Source organism: Jaculus jaculus, chromosome 2, assembly GCF_020740685.1.
Source record: "Jaculus jaculus isolate mJacJac1 chromosome 2, mJacJac1.mat.Y.cur, whole genome shotgun sequence".
NCBI lineage: Eukaryota > Metazoa > Chordata > Mammalia > Rodentia > Dipodidae > Jaculus > Jaculus jaculus.
The window spans coordinates 131944655-131956519 of NC_059103.1; the positions used below are offsets into that span (position 1 = coordinate 131944655).

Consider the following 11865-nt stretch of genomic DNA (forward strand, 5'->3'; position numbering starts at 1 on the left):
CATTCAAAGATTAAAACATTCTTTTCTATTAGTCCTTCAAGGAGAGACTATCAAATTGTTTCATTCTAATAATCTCATGTCATAAAAATAATTATTCTTGGTGTTGTAAACTTACGTGGACCCTATGAACTCTCTTATCAATTAATCAAGATTTTGGAGTTTCAGTTATTGGTGAAAATGCTCTCAAACTTTTTATTACCCCCGTCATGATATACATGGTGTGTAGACAAAAGCATTTTACTCAGCCCGACTATATGATAATATAAACACTACAATAATCAAGTGAGCCAAAATGGGCAAAAGCAAACCAGTTTCCTCTCAAGAAGGAAAACATCAGACCTATGTAAAGGACAATCATACTAACAAAAAATTTATATTTACTTAGAAACAATGATTTCATATGAAAAAAAATCTACCATCCCCATATATAACTAATTTGAGTGTGCACCAACAAGAACCTGCTTTAAATTTCCTTGCCAACTTACAACCCCCATAATGTACTGGGCAAGGTTGGTGGCTATTGAAAATACCACAAGGACAGAGCTATCTAAAGACACATTCAACTATACAAAAAAAGACACTACAGTTTAAAAACAAATCTTACACAGCCTTACATTTCAATATTTTTTTCTTTGAAAAGAGTGAGTTGTGTACGGGGGAGGGGGTGTTAAATTATTTATAGATAAGCAAACAGAATGAACTGTGCTAGAACCAACTTATTCATCGTCATCATCATCGTCTTCTTCATTTTCATCTTCCTCATCCTCTTCATCTTCCTGTTTATTTCTTACTCTTTTCAGCCTTAACAACTTCTCTTTTGCTGCATCGGTTTTCCTTTAGCTGTGTAGGCAGCATGTCCTTTCCATGCTTTTCCTTCAGCTCCGCAGCTTTCTTTTCGCAAGGCTGCTTGTAATCTGCAGCAGTGCTGTTCCATATCTCTGCCAGTGTCTTTGCAATGTCACCAATGGACAGGCCAGGGTATTCTGCTTTGATTTGGGTGAGATACTCTGGACAGAACAAGAAGATGGAAGGAGGCCTCTTGGGTGCACTGGAATCCTTGAACTTCTTTTTTGTTCTGCTTGAGGAGGGTTACAGGTTTGCATTTCTCTCATGACTAGCCTTGTCCGTCTGGCCATTTCTTCAAACTTTCCTTTTACTTCAGCATACACGGCCTTCCACCTCTCTGAGAAGCTAACAGAAGCATCTGAATGCTGCTTCTTGTGTTTCTCCATGCAGGTTTGCACAAAGAATGCAGTGAGGACATTTTGCCTCTCGGCTTCTTGGTATCCCCTTTGCCCATGTTCAGTGAGTGGGTTTTCCTCAGTGAGGCAGTCACCAGTGCCTGCCTGGCTCTCACTTGCCCCAACGGTGTCTCTGTGTAATGACTTTTAATATAAGCTGCACTGGGATGATTAGCCATTAATGCATATGTGTAAAGGGAAATTATATACATACATACATACATACATACATACATATATATATATATATATATATGTATGTATAACTTAAATATCAAATATTCTTGTATAAATGGTTCATTAAACCATATGCTTCATTACGAGGTACAACAATCAACTCAGAGTAGTTGAGGCAGGTTATTATAGATAGGTCCTTTCTACAACTTTTATGTAGTTCATTTTTTAAATTTATTTACTTGTGAAATATAGAATATATGTGACCCATTTTATCCTGTTACCCATTTGGAACCTAGAAAAAGTGGTATTAAGTTTTGCAAATTTTCCTTCCAAGGAAATGGAAGTTGGCATAAGAACACTGAAGGAGTTTTCACATTGAAGACCCATGGTTAGCTGTGAATGGACAAGTTTATGGAAGCTGAGGAACTGAGTCTACATGAGGGAATCTGCTCAGAAAGACTCACTGTGCACTGACTTATCAATCAAGTGGCGGCATGATAATGAAATCACAGGAAACACGTGATAGCTACTTTCTCAATTCCTGCGTATGTCAGGAATAAGCCAATGTACTAATGCGGTGGTCTAGAATTAAAATAGCAATACATGGAAAAGAAGCTATGTGAGGGGCAAGCATGGGGGCCTGAAATCAGTCCACAGTTTAAATCATAAATAGCTAGGAGCAGTCTAACCCCATTCTGTGGAGAGTGGAGACCAGAGAATTCCTGGGACTCACTGGTCAACCAGTCTGACTGATAAAATGGCAGCTCTAGGGTCACTGACAGGCTCAGCTTCAAGGAAACAAAAGTGTGCAGAGACCAGAGGACACCTGGCATTTTCCTCTTCAATAAAAGACACTCAGATACATTCACTTTGTGTGTTGTCTGTTTGTCACTTCGCTGACTCCTTGCCCACCTCCCAACGCCCTGTTCTCCCTGGGACTGGTGGTCCCGGCTTTGCCAGTCCACGGCAATAAGGATGAAAAATAACTTAGGTACTGTGGTGGTGGTTTTTCTTATTGGAACCTCTTAACTTTTCAAGCTAAGGCCTACTTGCTTGAATGAGGAAACGCAAATCTTGAGTGGGGAGTGTGGTAGTTTCTGGACACTTACATATTTGGCCTTGTTCATCTAGAAGCCTCTGAGCCTCAGTTCCTTTGTCATGTATATGTGACAGTAGTCCTTGTTTCATAAGTAATCATTAGGAATCAAATACCTAGTGGATTGTTTTCAGTCATAAAGACGAACATAGCTATGTCATTTATAGGAAAACAGATGCAACTGGAGATAATCATATTAAGCACATTAAGCCAGTCTAAGAAAAACAAAGATTGTATGATTTGTCTAATTTGGGGTTCCTATACTTTATGTAGATACTTAATATTTATATGAGACATACATTTATATTTTACATGAAAGTAGATGGGAAACTGTTTAGGGGAATAAAGAACTAACAGGAGAAGGAAGGCAGGATAGGGAAGGTAGAGGGATGGCAGAAACACTCTCAACATAAAATATGAACTTGTATGAAATTGTTCTTATGTGACAGTGCAACCTAAAATTAATATACAGTGAAAAAAAATCTTCAACATGTCCACACTAGCCTATGAAAAATCCAACACTCCATATTTCACTCTCAAACGTTGACTGCCTGGCCTGGCTGCGATGATGTGGTGATGACTCTCCCAGACATAATCATCACCAGCCCAGGGCTAGTAGACCAGTACCTCATCCAAACCCATCTGCATCTAAGACATTCTGTTTGCAAAGTCATTGTTTCTTGAAAATTTCATTGATGTGTCAGTTATATACAAAATTTCTACTATTGCCAGGATGGCATTTGACACAAATAAATGTAGACCTGACGCTACAGAATAGATTTCTAGCAATAAGGTTTAAATGATAGAGAACATAAATGTTTCCAGCACACTGTGTCTGCTAGTAATAAACTTTTAAAAATGTCAATATTATGAGTAAGAGTGCTTACCCTTTGCCTAGAGAAAATAGCTTTCATGCCAGTAATGAAGAGAATCACTTGTGTTATGTTGAGTGATCTTTTAATGATCAATAAAAATACTTAGCACTTATGTAGCAATTTTCATCTTCAAACCACTTTACTGGCATTGAGCAGATTCAAGATGCCTTCATGTTCTCACAAGAAAATCCATAGGATGAACAGCTACAGTTTTTTTTTTTTTTTTTTTTTTGTCATTTCAGATTTCAGAAGGCCAACTGTGGTGGCAGGTACTTCATATTAGTCACATAGTGCCAGGCCATTTAATGCAGTCAAAGACAATTATATCCATGGTGGATTTTATAATCTATGGAAGTAACAAATATTTACTAAACATGAAAACACAAAATAATATAACAATATAAATTACTCAATCTCAGCATGTACAAGAGAATGCTAACAGCACGCTTGTTAAATTTCTTCTAATTTTCACATGCCCATGATTCACACCTGTGGCATGTGAGTGTATGCTTATTCTTTTTGTTCTCTGTAAATGTAATTATAATGCATATAAAGTTTGATTCACTGAGATTTTACTTCTCAAAATGACTCTAAATTCCCATGTGCTATCCTCCTGTACTGTATGATGTTCACAAAATGTTAACAGATTTCACATTATCAGAGAGCACAGAAAGTCCAAAACTTTAGAAAGACACCATTATGCTTGTGTTATAAGCACTAGAAATATGATTATGTTGCAATGAACATTTATATACACATTAATTATAGTAATTATTTTTAACTGAAAAAATTCAAGTAACATAAAATTCATCATTTCTCCAGGTTAAAGCATACAAGTTAGTGGTTTTGGCATATTCACAATGTTGAACTATGATCACCATGATCTATTCCACAATCTTTTCATCACTACTAAAATAGGCCTCTGTATCCATTAGTGCTAACATCCAGTGACTCCCTCCAAGAAGGGTCCAGGCATCAGCAATGCATTTTGTGTTTATATGAATTTATCTAGTGAGGAAATGTAACAATAGAACCAGAAAATGGTGGCTTTTTGTGTCCCACTTCTTTCATTTGGCAATGTTTTCATGATGCACTGTTGTAGCAAACATCAATAATCTACTCCTTTTTAACGGCCAAAGGATATTTCAGTGTATGGATATGTTATATTTTACTTACTCATCATTCAATTGGTGGAATGTTAAGTCATTCCCAAATTTTGGCTGTTAAAAATGCTTTCATAAGCTATCTTGTAATAGTTTTTGAGTGAACATATTTTCATACCCCTAGGTTATGTATTTAGGAGTTGGATTGCTGGAATAAATGGCAATTTTGTCTTAAATTGTTTAAGAAATTCCCATGACAGTTTTTCATATGTATGTACCATTTTTACAAGCCAAATAACAATCTGAAATGGGCTGTTTACTCCAAACCCCACCAAAACTTGCTATTATGTACAATGTTACTTTTTCTGGTTCAGGTGTATTGACAATGTAACACTAAACATTCTCAAACCTGGAGGACTGTCCTAAATCTTTTTATGTTTTCTCAAACTCACTCCCATTCCATTTGCTTTGAAAAGATACTACAGCAATTGTTCAATTCTCAAGAATTTGAAATACATAAATATTCTTCTTACTGCCTATTAATTGAAATTCACTGAGATCAGGGAGAATAGCTATGCGTTAAACGTGTGTGCACATGTGCACGTGAGTGCATGGGGAGGGCAGTGGATAACCTCAGGTGTCAGTTTTCAGGAGCAATCTACTTCTTTTTTGAGACTGGGTCTCTTATTGACCTGAAACTCACCAGTTTTGCTAATCTTTCTGGCCAGTGAGTCCCAGGAACCTTCCTGGTTCTGCCTCCACAACACTGGAATTATAGGCAAATGCTACCACAACTGACCTTTTCCCATGGATAATTGAAATAAAAGTAATGCATCCATTTTTAAGGCAAGTGCTTTACTAACTGAGCCATCTCCTCAACTCCAATTTTAAGAATTAAAGAAATGTAGACGTAGACTTCGTACAGAACAAGTTTCAGAGATATGGGGTAAAAATTAACCACGTATGATCTAAAGAGTAAAAATGCCTAGAGTCCCCATGCTTGTGGTTTCTTCTCTCCTCCATCCCTTGTGTATGTGTTCCCTGGAGAAAGCTGTGGAGAAATTCAGCTGGTAACACCGAGGGCAGACCAAATGGACTTCTACACTCATATTCATAACTATTCTCATTTATGTACCTTGCACATAAACTGATGGTTCATTCAGTCATTATCTCTTACACTGGGTCCAGTTTGCCTAAAGCTCACAGGAAAGGTGAGCATATGGATAAACGATGCATCCTTACCATCAAGCTTTGAAGAAAGATGGGGATATGGCGAAAGGAAGAGTTTATGAGCACCATTATGGGTGATGGCTAAAGACCATCTCATTCTTTTCAGATTGTTTTTGTAATGGTTTTCCCTACATGCTAAATGTTGTAATTACAAAATTAATACAGTGACTTTATGGTCATGTATAGACATCTACAGAGTGACCAAAGCTTTTACATTACCAAAAGTCATATACTACTTAGAAAACTGGAAAGTTAGCAAGTCTCCTTCATCACATCAAGTTTATTGAGATATTTCTCACATTTTTGTTTGATGATTTTTTCTTGGTGATTATGCTAGTTAAGACTGTCTATGGATAGAGTGTTCTAGTAATGCCCAGTGTTCCTCAAAATGAGAAGGTTGTAATGTGGTTATGAAGAAGGTGTCTATGTTAGACTTCCTTCTTCCAAGTATTAGCTATAGTACTGTTTTGGGGGAGTTGTTTTTTGTTCATTTTTATTTATTTATTTGAGAGTGACAGATAGAGAGAGAAAGAGGCAGATATATATATATGGGAGAATGGGAGCACCAAGGCCACCAGCAACTTCAAACAAACTCCAGAAGTGTGCACCCCCTTGTGTATCTGGCTAACCTGGGTCCTGGGGAATCGAGCCTGGAACGGGGGTCCTTAGTCTTCACAGGCGAGCGCTTAACTGCTAAGCCATTTCTCCAGCCCCATATAGTACTGTTTCTTGAGTGTTCATCATGAATGAATCAGCTGTGTGCATTAAAGCAACTTTAAACAGAGGTGCCCATGACAAGTCCTTGTTTAGACTGGCTGGTAGAATGCTGTGAGGAAAACTGCACAGAAGGGACCTGCATGTCTATTTGAAGAAATGGTTCAGAAACCTCTAATGCTGTAATTTCAGTGGCCATATAAAATATAAAGCATTGCAAATAATGACTGAGTACATACAAGAACACAAAAGAAATTTACATTTTATGTTTTTCAAAAATTAATATATCATCTCTTCTATACATTTCCCCCTATTTTCATTACAAATATCCTCTTGTAAGATTTTATACAAATCTCTGAGAGGGCACGTATATCTAAATGTTTAAAAGCTGATCTAAAGCACCAAGTCTTTTTTTTTTTTTTTTTTTTGGTTTGTCAAGGTGGGTCTCACTCTAGCTCAGGCTGCCCTGGAATTCACTGTGGAGTCTCAGAGCGGCCTTGAACTCTTTGCAATCTTCCTACCTCTACCTCCCTAGTGCTGGGATCAAAGGCATGTGCCACCATGCCTGGCTAAAGCACCAAGTCTTTAATTGTTTAAATATAGAATTTTTTATGTCTCTATCTCTAAGAAGTTTAACAAATATAGCCTGTATAATGTCTCAAGGATATATTTTTGTTGTATAAAATAATTTGAAGTGAATTTAATCTATTAATGATTATTGTCTCATTGTGGCTATAGAAAACTCTAGACTGAATGAGAATACTAGAGGCAGTGCCTAAATCTTAAAACCTGTCTGAATTTGGCTAAGAAGCTTTATCATGACAAACATTAAGTTCCACTCCAGGTCAGAGTGGGCAGTGACTTTGGAAATATGTGATCTATGTGCTGCTATGGGCCAGAGAAGTGGATGGAACTAAATTTTCCAGGTTTTTTTTTTTTTTTGTCTCTTTTCTTCTTTAATGGTTTTATTTTAATACTTTTTTTTTATTGACAACTACCCTGATTGTAAACAATATCCCATGGTAATTCCCTCCCTTCCCCCCACTTTCCCATTTGAAACTCCACTCTCCATCATATCCCCTCCCCCTCTCAATCAGTGCATCTTTTATTTATTTTTTAAAAACTTTTTTATTTACTTACTTATTTGAGAGCAACAGAGAGAAAATATGGGCGCATATGGTCCTCCAGCCACTGCAAATGAACTCCTGATGCATATGCCACCTTGTGTATCTGGCTTACATGGGTTCTGGGGAAACAAGCCTGGAACCTGGGTTCTTAGGCTTCACAGGCAAGTGCTTAACCACTAAGCCATCTCTCTAGCCCTCTCTTTTATTTTGATGTCATCAACTTTTCCTCCTATTATGATGGTCTTGTGTAGGTAGTATCAGGCAATTCTTTTGCAAGTGAAAGAGAGGAGATAAGAAAATATAAAGGCATTCCATTTTGAAAATATTTATTTATTGATTGATTGATTTTTATTGACAACTTCCATAACTTTAAACAATATCCCATGGCAATTCTCTCCCTCCCCCCTTTCCCCTTTGAAACTCAACACTCCATTATATCCCCTCCCCCTCTCTATCAGTCTGTCTTTTATTTTTATGTCATGATCTTTTCCTCCTATTATAATGGTCTTGTGTAGGTAGTGTCAGGCACTGTGATGTCATGGATATCCAGGCCATTTTGTGTCTGGAGGAGCACATTGTAAGGAGTTCTACATTCTTTCTGCCACCTCTTCTGCAATGGACTCTGAGCCTTGGAAGGTATGATAGAGATATTTCAGTGCTGAGCTTTCCTCTGTCACTTCTCCTCAGCACAATGGTGCCTTCTCAGTCATCCCAAGGTCACTGCCATCTGAAAAGAGAAGGTTCTCTAACCAAAAGTGAGAGTAGCATTAATATATGGGTATGGACATTAAGAAACGTGCTTACTGGGCAGTTTGGTGAGTATAGTATATGCATTTAGCCAGACAGCAGCAGACGTTACACCCCTAGGGCTCATGACTACCCCTGTGGTAGGTTTTCAGTATCAGGGATGTATTCCCTCCCATGGGGCAGACCTCCAGTCAAATTAGAGGGTGGTTGCTTTCCCCATAACAGACATGCCACTATCGCACCCATTGGCTCATTTGGCCTGGCTGGCCAAATATAAAACTTGCATTTTCCATTGTTGAGTATCTTCACTGGTGATTTTTGTCTCTCCACAGCATGGGTTTTTCCAGATTCTATAAGCTGGTCTACATGGAAGAGGTTTTCAGCTCCAGAAGGATTTCTCAGTGATCTTGCAGCCCAAGTATGTGGAGTCTTCAGCAATAGGATCTTACCATCTATTCCTGGTAGGAAACCAAGGGCCTTGGCAATGGCCAGTAATGTTTTGGGAGCATTAGGGGCCTCCCTGGCCAATAACTCACTGGAAGTCATCCCATCCTTGGCACTGAAAATTTTCTAGTAACAATTTATGGCTCCTGTGTGCTCCATTGTCCAAAAAAGTAGGTTTCCATATGACTTATTTATATCCTTTTAGATTTTGATTAGCCCTCCTTCCACCTTTCCTTTACTCAATCTCTTTCCCTGACTTTACCTAGGTTCATCCTCACTTAACTTTTCTTTCTCTCTCTCTCTCTCTCTCTCTCTCTCTCTCTCTCTATATATATATATATATATATATATATATATATATATATATATACCATATTATTAAGTGTCCCCTCCCTCCCTTTCTATTCCCTTTATATCTCCTTTCTAGTTTACTGACCTTTGCTACTGAGTTTTCTTCCTACTCATTTTTAATATAAATTGTGTGTGTGTGTGTGTGTGTGTGTGTGTGTGTGTGTGTGTGTGTGTATGTGTGTATGAGTGCACACACACATGCTTGGATTACTTTAGCTTTAATTCCCATTGTCACAGGCATTTTGGGATGACAGGAACATGTGGCTGTTTGCATCCAGCTTCATATGGCTGCTGGGGAATTAAATGTGGACTGACAAGTTGGGCAAGCAAATCTATTTAAGCAATGAACCCAGGAATTCCCTTTTAAAGACCAGATTATATCAGCCAGTAGCAAGGCAGAGGACAAATAGAAACATAGATCAACAAAGGACTAGAGGATAAAGACATCAGCAAAGACCTGAATATTATTAAACAAATTTTAAAAAGTTTGTGCATCCATTCATAATTGTATTATGCTGAACAATAATTATATTTTATATTTTTATTTATTTATTTGAGAGAGAGAGGAAGATAAAGAGAGTGAAAGAATGGATGCACCAGGGCCTCCAGCCACTGCAAATGAACTCCCAATGCATGCACCACCTTTTACATCTGGCTTACATGGGCATTGGGGAAATAAACCTAGGACTTTAGGCTGTGCAAGTAAGCTCCTTAACCATTAAGCAATCTCTCCAGCCTAAATGATCATAGTTTTGATATTTTTACCATATCTAATGTTATTCAAAGTATTAGAGATATAAGGATTAGAACAAAAGAGAATCTGTCTACTAAAATATGCACTTTTAAATATTAAGAAAATGATAGTAGAGAAAGGAAGGGAGAAGGGTACTTAATAGGTTGCTATTGTATATATGTAAGTAGAATGACTGAGATGGGGAGGTAATATGATGGAGAATGGAATTTCAAAGGGGAAAGTGTGGGGAGGAGGGTATTACTATGGGATATTTTTTATAATCATGGAAAATGTTAATATAAATTGTGAAAAGATAAAAAATAAAATAAAATAAAAGTTTTAAAAAAGAAAATGATAGTGTGTATGTCAAAGCATGTGTACTGTGCATGTATTAATTTACCGTATATATGAATAAAGTAAGTTTGAGCACATGTGCTTATCAGTTTTTAAGCTATGAAGGGTAGGAAGAAGAGGAAAGAGAAGCATCAAACGAGAGTGAGAAAGAATCTAACCTGAAGTGTAATAGTCTTCTAGTGCAGTATGTATGGTCCAACTACTTGGATACTCAAGCATCCTAGGAAAACTTGCTGAAGAAAACGTTTTGGATGCATAAGAAATCATTCAATATCAAAATTTTATTCATGTTTTCTAATACTGTATCCCATTCTTCTTACTGGATAACAGTTATGCAAATTATACCCACAAACATAGAAATTCTTATTTATTCCGTGTCTTCATATTTAAAGTACATGTTAGTTTTTCTACAATTGACAGTTTCACAAATTTCTCTTGAATATATCTACTTATTTCTACATCTACTGTCTAGGAAGAATCACTTGTACTTCACATATTAACTGTTGCAAAACTTCCAAGCTTGTTTTCCCACATTTATCCTGTTTCTATCTTACACACAGCAACAAAATAACTCTCTTCTATATTGTCTCTCCATGTAACTTCTCTACTTGAATATCTTCAGTGACTACTCATGAATTTGAGTATAAAGTAAAACATCCTTACCATGACCAACAGAACATGCTGAACTTCCAGTGGCACATTTTCCCTTATGTCCCTTCTTGGGATGAATTTCATGATTGGAACTACTCATGTGCTGCTTGTCACATGATCCTCCCATCTCAATCAAAGTCAGTGCTTTCCAGCATGTCTTACTATCTTTCCCTTTCAAATTTAGGTAATTTGTGCATCTACATTTAGTGTGTGTGTGAACCTAATAAGAAAAGCAGAAAATCTATAAAATCACACTTTTCTCAAATCCATTAGAGAGATGACATCTAAGGGCTGATGATAGTCAAATGAAATGATTCCAAGTAGCAATAATTCACTGGAGGAGAAACAGAACACATAAGCTGTTTCACCGTTGACTGAACAAAGGAAGATGTGGTTACTGAAATACGAATAAAGAGACCTCAGTTAAAATGTTAATTACTTCTGAGGGACAAGAAATAGGCTAGCATAATCATAGGAGAATTGGTTCTGAAGCACACAAAAATTTGCACTGACATGCAAACTCTTATGTGAAATCTTGTGGCAGGACGAAAGATCAAAGAACATCCCTCTTGAACAGTTCAGGCAGATAAATAGTGACCCCAATCTGAGATGACCCCTTCCCTGTACTCTTGTTTAACAGGAAGTAAGAGATTGAACACATTGGGTGGGGAGAGATGGAAAGAAAGAAAGCAATAAGTCTCCTTATTTGGAGGAGTGGCAAGCAAGGGATTTCCTTAGATCCAGTTTCCTGAGCAGCTACAAAGGAAGGTCTGATACACTGAAGGAGGGGCCAGTCACTCTCCAGATCCATCACAGGACTGGACAGCCTAGGAAGTGAGTGCATGAATTATGAGAGAGCTATATCCAGAAGGCCCATGATTAGCTGTGTGGCTTAGCTGTGAGGATAAATGATACACAACTCACCTCTACTTTGATCCGAGTGCCAGCAATAAACTATGGGTGAGTCATTCTAGACACAGCAAGAACATGTGCATGGCTCCCTGTGTGACAGCAAGTCACTG

The 11865-nt window shown here is 37.5% G+C and overlaps 1 pseudogene; it reads right to left on the reverse strand.

Moving 5' to 3' along the window:
- Positions 1-716: 716 nt before the first annotated feature.
- Positions 717-1300, reverse strand: LOC101599338 (annotated as a pseudogene).
- Positions 1301-11865: the final 10565 nt, after the last annotated feature.